This window comes from Eptatretus burgeri, chromosome 4 (assembly GCF_056783735.1).
Source record: "Eptatretus burgeri isolate ZD-2024b chromosome 4, Ebu_testis_v1, whole genome shotgun sequence".
Taxonomy (NCBI): domain Eukaryota; kingdom Metazoa; phylum Chordata; class Myxini; order Myxiniformes; family Myxinidae; genus Eptatretus; species Eptatretus burgeri.
In genome coordinates, this window is record NC_140964.1 from 98611095 (window position 1) to 98623579 (window position 12485).

The 12485-nt window shown below is 42.8% G+C and overlaps 1 protein-coding gene across 4 annotated transcripts in view; it reads left to right on the forward strand.

Moving 5' to 3' along the window:
* Positions 1-12485, forward strand: part of LOC147028733 (receptor tyrosine-protein kinase erbB-4-like) — a 787552-nt gene that overhangs the window by 729191 nt on the left and 45876 nt on the right. The window lies entirely within an intron of this gene.

Below are 12485 nucleotides of genomic sequence, written 5' to 3' on the forward strand. Positions count from 1 at the left end.
ATCAAGCTGTGGAGTAAAGCCTTGTCGGTGGAGATGAGTTCAGGTGTGCCAAGGAAGGACTTTTTCGAAGGAGGATGTCCATTCGGCGACTGGCTTTGGAGGCCAACTTTGAAATATGGTTTGCCCAAGAAAGAGCATAGGTGATGGTGAGACCCAGGATGTTTTTGTGAGACATGGGATTTTTGAATGATCATGCTTCCTCAAGAGGATTTTTTAAGAAAGTAAATGGGAGGGTTTGCCAGACTGTCCTTTTATTCAGACATGTCGGCAATAGCACAACCCCAACCTGTTGTGCACTCTCAACCACAGCCTCAGTTTAGAATTCGAACGCCACTTCTGAAATGGTAGCTGGAAAAGGTAGCCTGATCCTTGCTGGACAGGTAAGTGAGAATCCCAAAAAATGAACGACTTGTATCGAAATAACAAATGAGATATTGTTTTGATAACGTTTCATCACTCCTCTTTCAATAGAGGTTGTGCGTGTGATGTCAAAACCTTTCGAATCCGCCATCTTGGAAACAAACAAACAAACAAACAAACAAGAAAACAAAGCGACTGCATCTGCATCATTTTGTTTGCCTTTGTTAAAATGGTGAATTTTTACAGTGTTTTGTTACGGTAATTGTGTCGATAGGGAGGATTGATTGTCGTATCATTGACTGCCGAAAGCAACAATATAAAGGATTTGATATGGAAGCTTGATTTTGAGTTATGATGGGCGTTCGAGAGTGATTTTAAATGTGACTCTCACAATCGTCCAATAAATGGCATATTTCTCTCTTTTACTTCTCAAGCTGTTAGGGTTGAGCTGTCTCAAGCTGTCTCAAGCAAGCCAATTTGACCGAAATCAAAATCAAATTGGCTTGGTCTTCTGATGACTCTAATGCATTACTGTTGGACACTGCTACTTACGGATTCGTTATTCGTGTGGACAGGTTTGACGAAGATCCATTTGTCCATCTCTGACAAAAATGGCAACACAGACAGACACAGACATTGTATGCTATATATCTAATCCCTTTTTATAAAACTCGTAAAGTCCAAGCTTACTGCTTCCTTCCACTTCTTTGATCCTCTTTTCTGATTATGGAGCTTCCTTCCTCAGCCTTTTCCATCCCACTGTTCCCTCCGATGCTTCAGTTTGGCACGACACCTCCATCTCAAGTCATCCTCCATACCCATGATCTTTTCTATCCTCATTAACCCTTCCCTACCTCTCCCCATATTTTTGTGCGTGTTGTTACGTTTCCTTGTTAGTTGTTGTGTTTCCTTCTCTCCTTTCTCCTGTTATGTTTGCTCCTGTTATGACAACGTGTTGTCCCACTTCTCCACTGTCAGTGCATTACCTCATGGGATTCTTTGTGAAGAGTAAGCAACCTATCGCTGGCACCTCAGTGAAATCACAAATTCCTGCTACAATCACGTTTGTCCATCTCCATCGATTTTGTTCCTCCACCCTGTTGTTGGTGTTTCCCCATCTCTTTCTGCTGTTTATTTTGTTCAGTTGCATCCTGATCCATTGTGTGTTTTAGCTCTTCCCTGAGCCTTGACTATGTATCTAAAAAAAACACCAACAGGAGGCACTGCATCATCAGCATTTCTGAACCACTTCACAAACTGATGCAAACCCACACATGAAGTAACAAACGCATGACCAAACTAGAGGGGGAGCACTCGGTAGAGTGCAAAACCTCCACCGCCAATACTGCTGGATCACTTAAATGAACCTGATATCCTATTCATTGCAGGTCAAAACGGATCAGACTCTACTGAACCACGATTAAATAAACTAAACTAGATTGACACGCATGTAGAAATGCCAAAAAAATCGAAATTTTTTTGAAAAAAAAAAGGTGCAAAATTTTATTTTTTTTCTCGAACAAATTTAGTTTTTTTTGGTTGGAAATCACTTAAAATATGTACAAATGCAAAAAAAAAATTCAAATAGTTTTCCAATAAAATCGAAATTTTTTCGACAAAAAGTTGCAAAATTTTGTTTTTTTCTCTCTAACAAATTTCGTTTTTTTTTGGTTGGAAATCACTTAAAACATGTAGAAATGCAAAAACAAAAATTCAAATATTTTTTCAAAATGGCCGCCATAGCGGCCATATTGGACTTTGGACCAAGTCCAAAATCTAATGGCATGATCCTTGGACCATACCTAATCCCCCCACCAAGTTTCGTCGAAATCCGTCCAGGAGTTTTTCCATAATACTGTTCACAAACAAACAAACAAACAGACAGGGGTGAAAACAGTAACCTCCGTCCATCTTCGATGGCGGAGGTTAACAAACAAGTGCATTGCCTTTACCCTCTTTCAATGATCCCAAATTTTGTACACAACAAAATACATTGTGATCATTTTCCTGATAATAACGTTGGTATTATCTTAACCGCTTCAACATTTACAATATAATTCTCAGTTTCATTGCAAGGTTAACATTGCTGAAAGCTTCACAACATATATTTCCTTCGTCACAATTTTAATGTGTCCTGAGGGTTTATGTCAAAATTATTTGTCTTATACTTTGTTACCACATTGATTTAACAGTTCCTGTCGATTCATCCATTCATCAACGTGAATCAAATTGATTCAAACTGAAACATACATCTGACAAGCCGGTGTCTGGGCTAACATTTTACTGGCTGTGTCCAAGCAGACTTAGGAGAGGAAGCATGTCAAGAGTAAGTGATGTGTGCCGTGCCTTACGGCATCAGTGTTCATTTACATGACTGGTTATGACCTTTTTTGGATTGTGCTATGATTCTTTCTGTTGAAATAATGTTCCTTCATTTAATCATCAACCGACAGTCATAAATATCTTCTTCTTTTTCTTCATTGTAATGCTGCAGTGTAGATGGTGATCCACAACTACTGTTGAGCACTTTTGAATTGCAATGTAGTGAATCAATATTTTGTTTAATCGTACTGAAATACGCAATTTGGTGTCTGTCTGTCGATCTGTCTGACTGTTTTTGACCACGATACATTCGGTCATTACTCATCCGATCTCAACCAAACTTGACAGGATGACTAAAGGTCACATGATGGAAGTTGTGGCATCTTCATTTCCCCATGCCCAAAGAGGGTTTTCCGCCTTGGGAAAAATCCATATATTCATGCTAAGATATAGTTAATCATGGCGTTCTTCCAAGGCCACTTCTAACAACAAAAGTAATAACAACATGAATGATAATAGTGTAATATTAATGTTATTACAAAACAATATTAATACTAATAATATCTCTTCTCCTCAAGGTTTTTTTTTCTCCTCCTTGCACAAACGTTACGTTGACATGTATAAATTGTTCGTCATGGTGTAGAGTGGGGCAAACCGACCAGAAGTAAAAATATTATAAACCACAAACACCTATGATTATGTTTTCAAACAGTCGCTACTGCTGTTTAACACGAAACTGAAAGGGAGGAAACCCACTGTTCTTGAGGCATAATATGCTTTTCGCATCCACAACAGACTAACGGACTTGAGCCGAGATCTACTGCAATCTATAAACCCCAGAGAGGATATTAACATGACCCTTCCTGGTGCTCCCATAGGGAGTGGATGCACTAGTTTGTAAAACTCTGAAATGACTTGTATTTTTACAAGTTGGGAACATGCGTCCTGTTGTGGTCCAGTGGCCTTGTACACACTCGCTCCAAGCTCATCACTAAAGGTGGCGGCTGAGTGTATGAGACCAATCTCCACCTTTTTCTGCTCATGCTTGTCATCTCTCGGGTGCTGTTAAAATGGTCACCAGACATACCTATTTGGCTTGCTGCTATCTTTCCCAATTCCGAGAACGCTGTGGGTATCAGTTTCAGTTGCAGCAGAATTGTAAAGTTTCCATCTGTTGCTCTTGTGCCCACCGTATAACATGGAAGGAAACGGTAATTAGTTTTGCTTTTTCATTTACATCCTTCCATAAATAATTATGCAACAGCCAGCTGCTCAATCGATCAATCAAGATCTTTTGGAACTTAAATACTCATAAAAACTGAAACAAAATACACATAGCAATGTTTAGGCATGGAGACATGGGAATTATCATTCCAACATCATTGCCAAATTCCAGTTAAACCATCGGCAAGTTACGTCAGTAATCTCCTGCCATCTCCTGATCACATCTGTCCTCTTTTATTCATTATTTGTGGCCAGGCTGTTGCCCACTTTTACATCGCTAGCTCCTTACCTTCTCCCCCACCCAAGTACCTCAATGGTTTTGGTTTATCTTGCCCATTGTTCACATCCGGGAATATGGGAAGTGTTTACCACTCAATCCCTCATGATTCCTGGCCCTACTTTCTTGTGTAGTCCACAATTACTAGCAGCATGATAACTCGGTTGGTCACATGCTCGCCATTGAATTGTCTGGTCGATGTTTAATTCATAACAAGGTCAGATTTAATTACAAACTGCCATTTTGTACGTTCTTATCTCACAGCGCAGTCATTCAAATCCGACACACATCCAGCATGCATTTCTGCATTAAGGTAGTGGAAGTTGAGATCCTAAAGCAGGCGTTCTGCTGGAGCTCACAGCATTCGTAAAATGCAGAATTAAAATACAGCTGGCTCATTAAAATGTAGTTGGCAAAAAACTGGTGGCAAATATTTTATAATATTGAACAGTCAAGTAAAGCACATTTCCCATTTACAAATTAATTAAGCCAATCTATAATAATCAGTGCATACTCTCATATTTATGATCAGAATCCTCTTAACACCTTATTAAATACATGACTTCATTCCACTGGATTCAGCAACAAGTGTGTTTGTTACTGCCGTCACCAAAGGGGGGCAGAGGTTATGTTTTCACCCCTGTCTGTTTGGTTGTGTGCAAGATATCTCAAAAAGTTATCTACAGATTCGGACAAAACTTAGTGGATAGGTTGGGTGTGTGATAAGGAAGAATTGATTCGATTTTGGTGAAGATGCGGATCGGGATCTGGGCAGAGGTATGCGCTCTACCGAGTGCCCTTTCGAGTTACCCCCATCACCGAAGGTAAAGGAGGTTATAGTTTTCACCCCTTTCTGTCTGTCACTTTGTTACTTGCAAAATCGAAGATTTTTTAAAGTCGATTGGTTAGTCGATTTTGTTATTCTGTCTGTCTGTCTGTTTGTCTGTCTGTCACCTGCAGGTCACAATTTTAAACCGATCTTCATGAAACTTCAACACATGGTAGTGTTTGTCAAAAGGAAGAAGCCTATTGTTTTTGAGGTCAAAAGGTCAACATAGGCCACATAGGCCGATGTTGACCATGACACATAGACCACGAAACATAGGCCAAAGGTCAACAACTTTGGTGAGATTTCCAAATTCCTCAATTTCATCCAATTGACTTGAAATTTGAAGAGGATTTATATTCCAGGTCACTGAATTCAACCAGCCAATTATTTTTGAGGTCAACAAAAAACAAAAGGTCAGCATAGACCCAAGGTCAACAGCTAAGGTGGTATTTCTAAAATGCTCAATTTTCATCTGATTGACTTGAAATTTGAAGAGGATTTTCATTTCAGGTCACTGAATTCAACCATAAATTATTTTGGAGGTCCACATCGGCCAAAAGGTCACCATAGGCCGAATTTTAAAATTGTCAATTTTCATCCGATTCATTTGAAATTTGAAGAGTTATATATTTGGTCATTGAATTCAACCACCAATTATTTTTGAGGTCAAATTTGTTTTATTGATTTTGCAAGTATCGTGCTCTGCATGACGTCTTCTTCTTGTTTGTCTGTTTGTTTGTCTGTTTCTTTGTGTACAGGATAACTCAAAAATTTGTGGATGGATCCAGATGAAATTTTATTGACAGGTTCGGTGTTTGACGAGGACGAACTGATTCGATTTATGTGAAGATTTGGATCCAGATCCGGCCACAATAATTTTTTGTGATTCTTCACCATTTGAGAGACAGGGCCAAAATGATAAATATCACGATATCTCAAAAAGTTTTGGACAGATTCGGACAAAACTTGGTAGATAGGTTGGGTGTGACAAGGACGAATTGTTTCGATTTTTGTGAAGATCCGGATCCGGATCCAATTACTGGAATTTTCCAGTGATTCTTCACCATTGTGAGATTGGGCCAAAAACGATATATCGCATGATATTTCAAAAATGTATTGGGCCAGATATATTCTTGTGGATCAGGCATTACAGGGTGGAGGTATGCGCTCAACTGAGTGCCCGTCTTGTTTAATCTTGGATAAACTTTGCTAACATACTTGTATTGGGTAACCATCCCTGTGATGCAGTGATCTCGTCATGAAAATTAAAGGCGATTTTGCTTTTGCATTAATGACATGATAGTCATAATTGAGAACAAACTTTCCAGGAGTGTTTCAAGACAAACAATGAATTTTGTCAATTGAATGTTTATGTTCCTCCTTTGTTCTGGGAAACGGGACCTCTCAAAATGTCAGTTACACCTCATTTCCCACAACTTTTACTTGATAAAATCCATTGTTTATCTTATCCGCTGATGCAGATCAACACTAACCTTCAAAGATACAAATTAGTATTGTCGTGTTTCAGGGGAGTTTTCGCATATTCTAATATTCGATATCTCAATTCACTTAAAGTGTCATTTTATTCGTCATCCACACAAAACTTGTTTTTTTTAAATCAATCTCACTTGCAGCACATCACCTTTTAATTACCTTTCCTTTACCATTTAACCTGTAAGCAGGGGATTTGACCAGCATGCCAGTGTCGTGACTCATTAATTTTTCTTTGCATCTTGCTAAAATGTGTATTAAAGCAAACACGTGAACACCTTCATCATAACCAGCACACTGAAAGGAATAATCACCACACCAGCAAACGATTATCTGCTCTTTCTAAAGGATTCCTCCATTGTAGAGATTCCCTTGGGAATTGTTTCTTTTTTTGCCAACCAGTTATAGAATGCTGAGCAAAACTCATGAAGTTCTTTTCCACACTAACTACTTTAATGTTTTGGGCTTATGAGTAAATGCTAAAAACTTGAAAATTTATTCCAGGAAAAACTGTCTTGCAGGAAATAGTGTCATAGAATGAAACTCGAAGGGCACTCGGAACAGCACATATCTCCACCATGTAATGCCTGATCCAAGAGAACACATCAGGCCAAATAACTTTTTGAAATGTCATGCGATCTATCGTCTTTGGTCCTGCCTCTCAATGGTGAAGAATTACTTTAGAAATTAAATAATTCTCGTATCTAGATCCGGATTCAGATCTTCACCAAAATCTAATCAATTTTCTGGGTGCTCAGGGACTTTTGAGTCCTCGGAAACTTTTGAGACTTTTAGGTCCTTGGAAATTTTTGGGACTTTTGGGTCTTTGGGGAATTGTTGAGGCTTTTGGGGTCTTCAGGGTCTTTGGTCTTAAAAGTTCAAAGGGGTCTCAGCAATCTAAAGGGTCAAAAGGTACATTCATGCGTAATTAATGAATATACGTACGTAATTAAGTGACTTAAAGTATCACACACACACACACACACACACACACACACACACACACACACACACACACACACACACACACACACACACACACACAACAATTACACACCACTCATCTCATCCATTTATAGTAGATAGATTGAAGATGTGTTGTTCAGTCTTCAAATGTACACCAGAGGCCGATGAAGCCTCAGAGCTATGCAGAGTGAAAAAACATATGACTGCAATTTCTGGGCTGTTGGAGGAAAAGGCATGGCCTGGCTAATGAGTGGTGCTTGTGATGCTGGGGGAGTGTGGTGGAGGTGTGGCCTGTAGAATGGGTGACACTTGTGGCAGAGACAAGAACTGACCTTTACATTTAAGAAGTATATATATATATATATATATATATATATATATATATATATATATATATATATATATATATATATATATATATATATATATATATATATATGAAAATGCATGCAATATATTGTTGTGGGAAATATCATTAGGTGTTAATAGAACTGTTTAGTAGAATGATAGTTATTTCTTAGCATTTGTTTTGATAAGTGTTGGCATACTATTTATGCAATAGATATACTTTGCGAAAGTGCAGTGAGATGTTTGTTTTCCCGACCCCACTGTTTTGTTCTCCCCTATTCAACCCTCTGCTTGTATGTTTTTAATGTTCTTTTCCTCTGTTTACATGTCTTCACAAAGTGCACTTGAGAACTTTGCAGCTCACGCCATGATAATGTGCAGGTGTTGCGAATCTGCATTGACAAATCTGGTCATTAGCCTCACCACAGGAACTTATTTTCGAGGCAAAACAGCATGAGGAAGTCAGCAATTATCTCACCATGGAAGCTTGCTCATGCAGGTCAGCATGAAGCCAGATGGGCGATTGTAAGTGGGCAACGTAACTTACACAGAGAGGCGGGTTGGCCATTACAGTTGTGCTTGAGAGAGAGAGAGAGAGAGAGAGAGAGAGAGAGAGAGAGAGAGAGAGAGAGAGAGAGAGAGAGAGAGAGAGAGAGAGAGAGAGAGAGAGAGAGAGAGAGAGAGAGAGAGAGACAGAGAGAGATAGAGATAGTCCTATTGGCTATATCACTGATCTGTGCATTAACAGACCAGAGTTCATATTTTTGTTTATTGGTGCCTCATCCCTCAACCTTCCTCAGACACTCCTCTCCAGCACTTGCAGTGATGGCAGCAACAGGTTTGCTCACGATTATTCTTTCCTTGCTCCTCTCCATTGTGCTTCTGAGGAGGAGGAACATTGCCAGGAAACGAGCCATGCGCCGCTACATTGAGAAGGAGGACAGAGAAGAGAGAGAGACAGACAGAGACAGAGACAGAGACAGAGACAGAGACAGAGACAGAGACAGAGACAGAGACAGAGACAGAGACAAAAATGCTGGATGAGAGCACCTGAGATCGATGAGAAGAGTCTCGGAGTGTGCAGAACTGAGTGTGCCGGAGCTGTGAATATTTATTTCCTGAAATCAATGATGGCTTTGAGGGGAGCGACAGTTATTCCGAATTACACGAGATAGCTGTTGACTTGTTGAATTCTGCTCCAGGACTTCTGCACAGCTTGCCTCCGGGTTTGAAATTGACTTTTCGGCAATGTTTGTTCTGTATTCCCTGTACTGTATTATTGTCGAGTGCATGAACAGGCCCAAAGATAAGAACCGTAAAGAAATCTGTGATGTTTGGATCGTTCAAGGGTGGTAAGGATTAAAATTGGTTTATTTAGTGATTCATTAAAATTTGTTTATTACACACTGATTGTTATTGCTTCATGTAATCCTTCTTCCATGCCATTTAATTGTTAAATAGATGTATCTGTTCTCAGGGTTGGATTCTGCTCATATGTTGATCTCATATGCCTCATTTGGTGACTTCAATGTCCTTAAACAAGCTGGCTCAATGCGACTCAGAGCACTCACGATATACGGTTGCTCGGCCAGATGAGGAAAGTTGTGAGTGCCTATCGGCACGTCACTCGGTTAATTTGATGGTCCCAATGAGTATTGTAACATGACAAACATGTCTGGGAACTTGCTTGGGATTATGGACTTAGCTGGCAGTTGTGGCCATTTTGAAATGACCCGTGGAACTCGAACCACGCTCCTGTACTAGCTGTGCGGCCATTACAATATATATATATATATATATATATATATATATATATATATATATATATATATATATATATATATACATATATACATATATACATATACATATATACATATATACATATATATATATATATATATATATATATATATATATATATATATATTGTTGCGGATTCGCGCCCGCCGGCGTGCTGACGGCCACGTAACTCGAATCGCGGCACGTCGCCCACCGGACGGACAATCCAGTCGTGACCCTCTCGGACTAACGCCGGGAACCAGTCACGGGTGGACCTTTCGGTCTCACCGCGATCGAGCCAATCAGCCCCCGCGTGGGATAGGGTTGCTCGCCAAATTCGACCTACCTAAGTACCCACGCGGAGGGTAGACCGGGCGATCGCACCTCGCCGCAGGTCGACTTCGGACACGGGCCACTTAAGCGACCCGTTCCGTACTATCAGAATAACCGAGCGGTGTTATCGTCGACCTCGACGGTTCGATTAATTATCGGGCGTATTCAGCCCACTACAAACCCTTTACGTGAAGCAAGATGAGGATTCAATGGGAGAAATGACGAAGCGAAGCGGGAAACGGTTCAACACAAAGCACATTTATTCGCGGCACACGGGAAGCACACATTCAATTCCACCAAAAGCACACAGAAAAGACACAATGCAATTTACACAAAAAGCAAATATAAAAGCGAAAACACAATGCAGAGCTAATACCGACTACCGAGCACACGGCAACACTTATACAATTCTACTTCACAGACGGCGCCGACAACACATACCCAAAACCAAGGAAAGAATACCCTCAAGGATGAGGCGGGCCTGAGGCCGAGACCGGGTCGGCCTACCCGTCTGGTGATGAGACGCGGAGCGGCGATGGCGCCTCAACTCCGCGGGCCTCGCGGACAGCGTCTGGTAGGGGGTGGGAAAGGGGCTCCCTTGGTCGCACTATCTCAGCGCGGGGGGAAACAGGAGGGGGTTTCTGATGCTCGGGGTATAGAGGATCTTTATTATCCCGCGACGAGCGTCTCTACCTCGGCCAGGTCGCGCTGTCGGCCTCCCTCGGGTGCAGCTCCCTGCGCGAGCACCCCCTCGTCTGGTGTCGCCGCCTTTCCACAGCTCCGTCCCCTCCGTTCCGCACACGACGAGCAGCTCCACCGCCCGCGAAGTCTTGACTCTCTGTTTCCGACTCTCCTACTCTCCTACTCTCCGCCTCTCGACTCTCTTGGACTGACGAACACGGTCCTTTTATCCGCCCCGTAACTTCGCCCTCTCATCTTTGACCCCCTCCCTTCGACCTTTCACCTCGCTCCCCATTGGCCCGAGAAAAAGTGGGCGTGAAGGCTTTTTGATCCACAAATTTGCATATATCGATCGCCCTGGAGGCGGGGCCAATTCGCCACTCGCTCACCGATTGGACGGCAAAAAGTGGGCGTGTGTCGTTTTTGATCCGTTTTTGAAGCACAAAATCCGTGATTTTGTACACGCTGTTCGACGCGCGCCCTGCACGAGTCCAACACCGGTACCCACAGCGGGGCAAGAACGGTGGCGATGCTACGGTTGCGAGGTGTGACGGGAAGGTCGTGGCGGTTGTGGTGAAGCGGCGTTGTGGTTGGTGGTTGATGTTGTGGTTGTGGTGGTAATCATGGCGGTTGGTCCAAAATAAAGATAGCAAAAGAAAAACGGCTATCCTGAAGAGTCGCAGCACGCATAAATGACATGTATTCCCACTAGACAACGGGTTCGGGCCTAACTACACATGCACTTACCGAGATACCTCACCTAAGGGGCCTGAATGGTGGTTTGCGAATTTGGTAACCACAACACTACCCCCTCCCCTTTTTACAGACTCGTCCCGAGTCGTCAAATTTTCGTGTGCCATCATGTGTAGTTTTCCCCTAGTACATTTTACCTACGGATCCCTGAGTGCGACATTCATGGTATTCGTGTCCCCAAAATAAATAACCTGAGGGCTGCGTAACTATCTAAACAAACTCACTCACACGGACGACTTAAATAAAATTGCCGGCGCTAGACAGACATGCCGGGGGCGCACTCATATTTACAGTACATCTTAACCTTAACTTACAAATTTTACACAAACCATGGCCCAGGATCATTGAACTCTGCAAAAGAAAAGCAGTTAGCAGGGAGCCAGGCTGCCCACATGCAGTCTCTGGCTCAAACAATGCAGGTGACAGGGAACGTGGCTGGCTGCTCACACGCAGTCCAAGGCCTTCCCTTTTGAACTGAACGCAGTGAACCACAACGGTGCATGGGCTGCACAACGCAGTCTCCGTGCCAGCTCAAGTGGCACACGCAATGAGCACAACGAATGGATGGATGAACACAAACACGGTGCACGGGCCGCCACCGCAGGCCCGTGTTGTAGCTGCCAACAGGGCAGTTCTTGCAGCTTGCAAACTGTTGCCTTGATCCTGGCGCACATGGCAATGAACAGGGGGGGGGGGCAAAGCAAAAATTGAACGGGGCTGGTGAACGTGGGCAGTGGGCATGGCATGGCAAAGGCAGCAGGCAAACACAGCCCGCAGAAGAAGGCCGCTGCAGGCCTTGAAGAAAAACAGCCAGCAGATGAACTGGCCGGCACAGGCCTTGCAGCACAGCAGCTGCAGACGATCCAGCCGGCACAGGCCTTGCAGCACAGCAGCTGCAGACGATCCAGCCGGCACAGGCCTTGCAGCACAGCAGCTGCAGACGAAGTTGGCCGGCCTCCGCCTTGAAGCAAAACACGGCCAGCAGATGATCCGGCCGGCACAGGCCTTGCAGCAACACAGCCAGCAGATGAAGCTGGCCAGCTTTTGCCGTTCAGTGGAGGTTGGTGGAGGGAGTGCGGTGGTGCTGGCCACTTGGAAGGCGGGCTCGGACCTACCTAC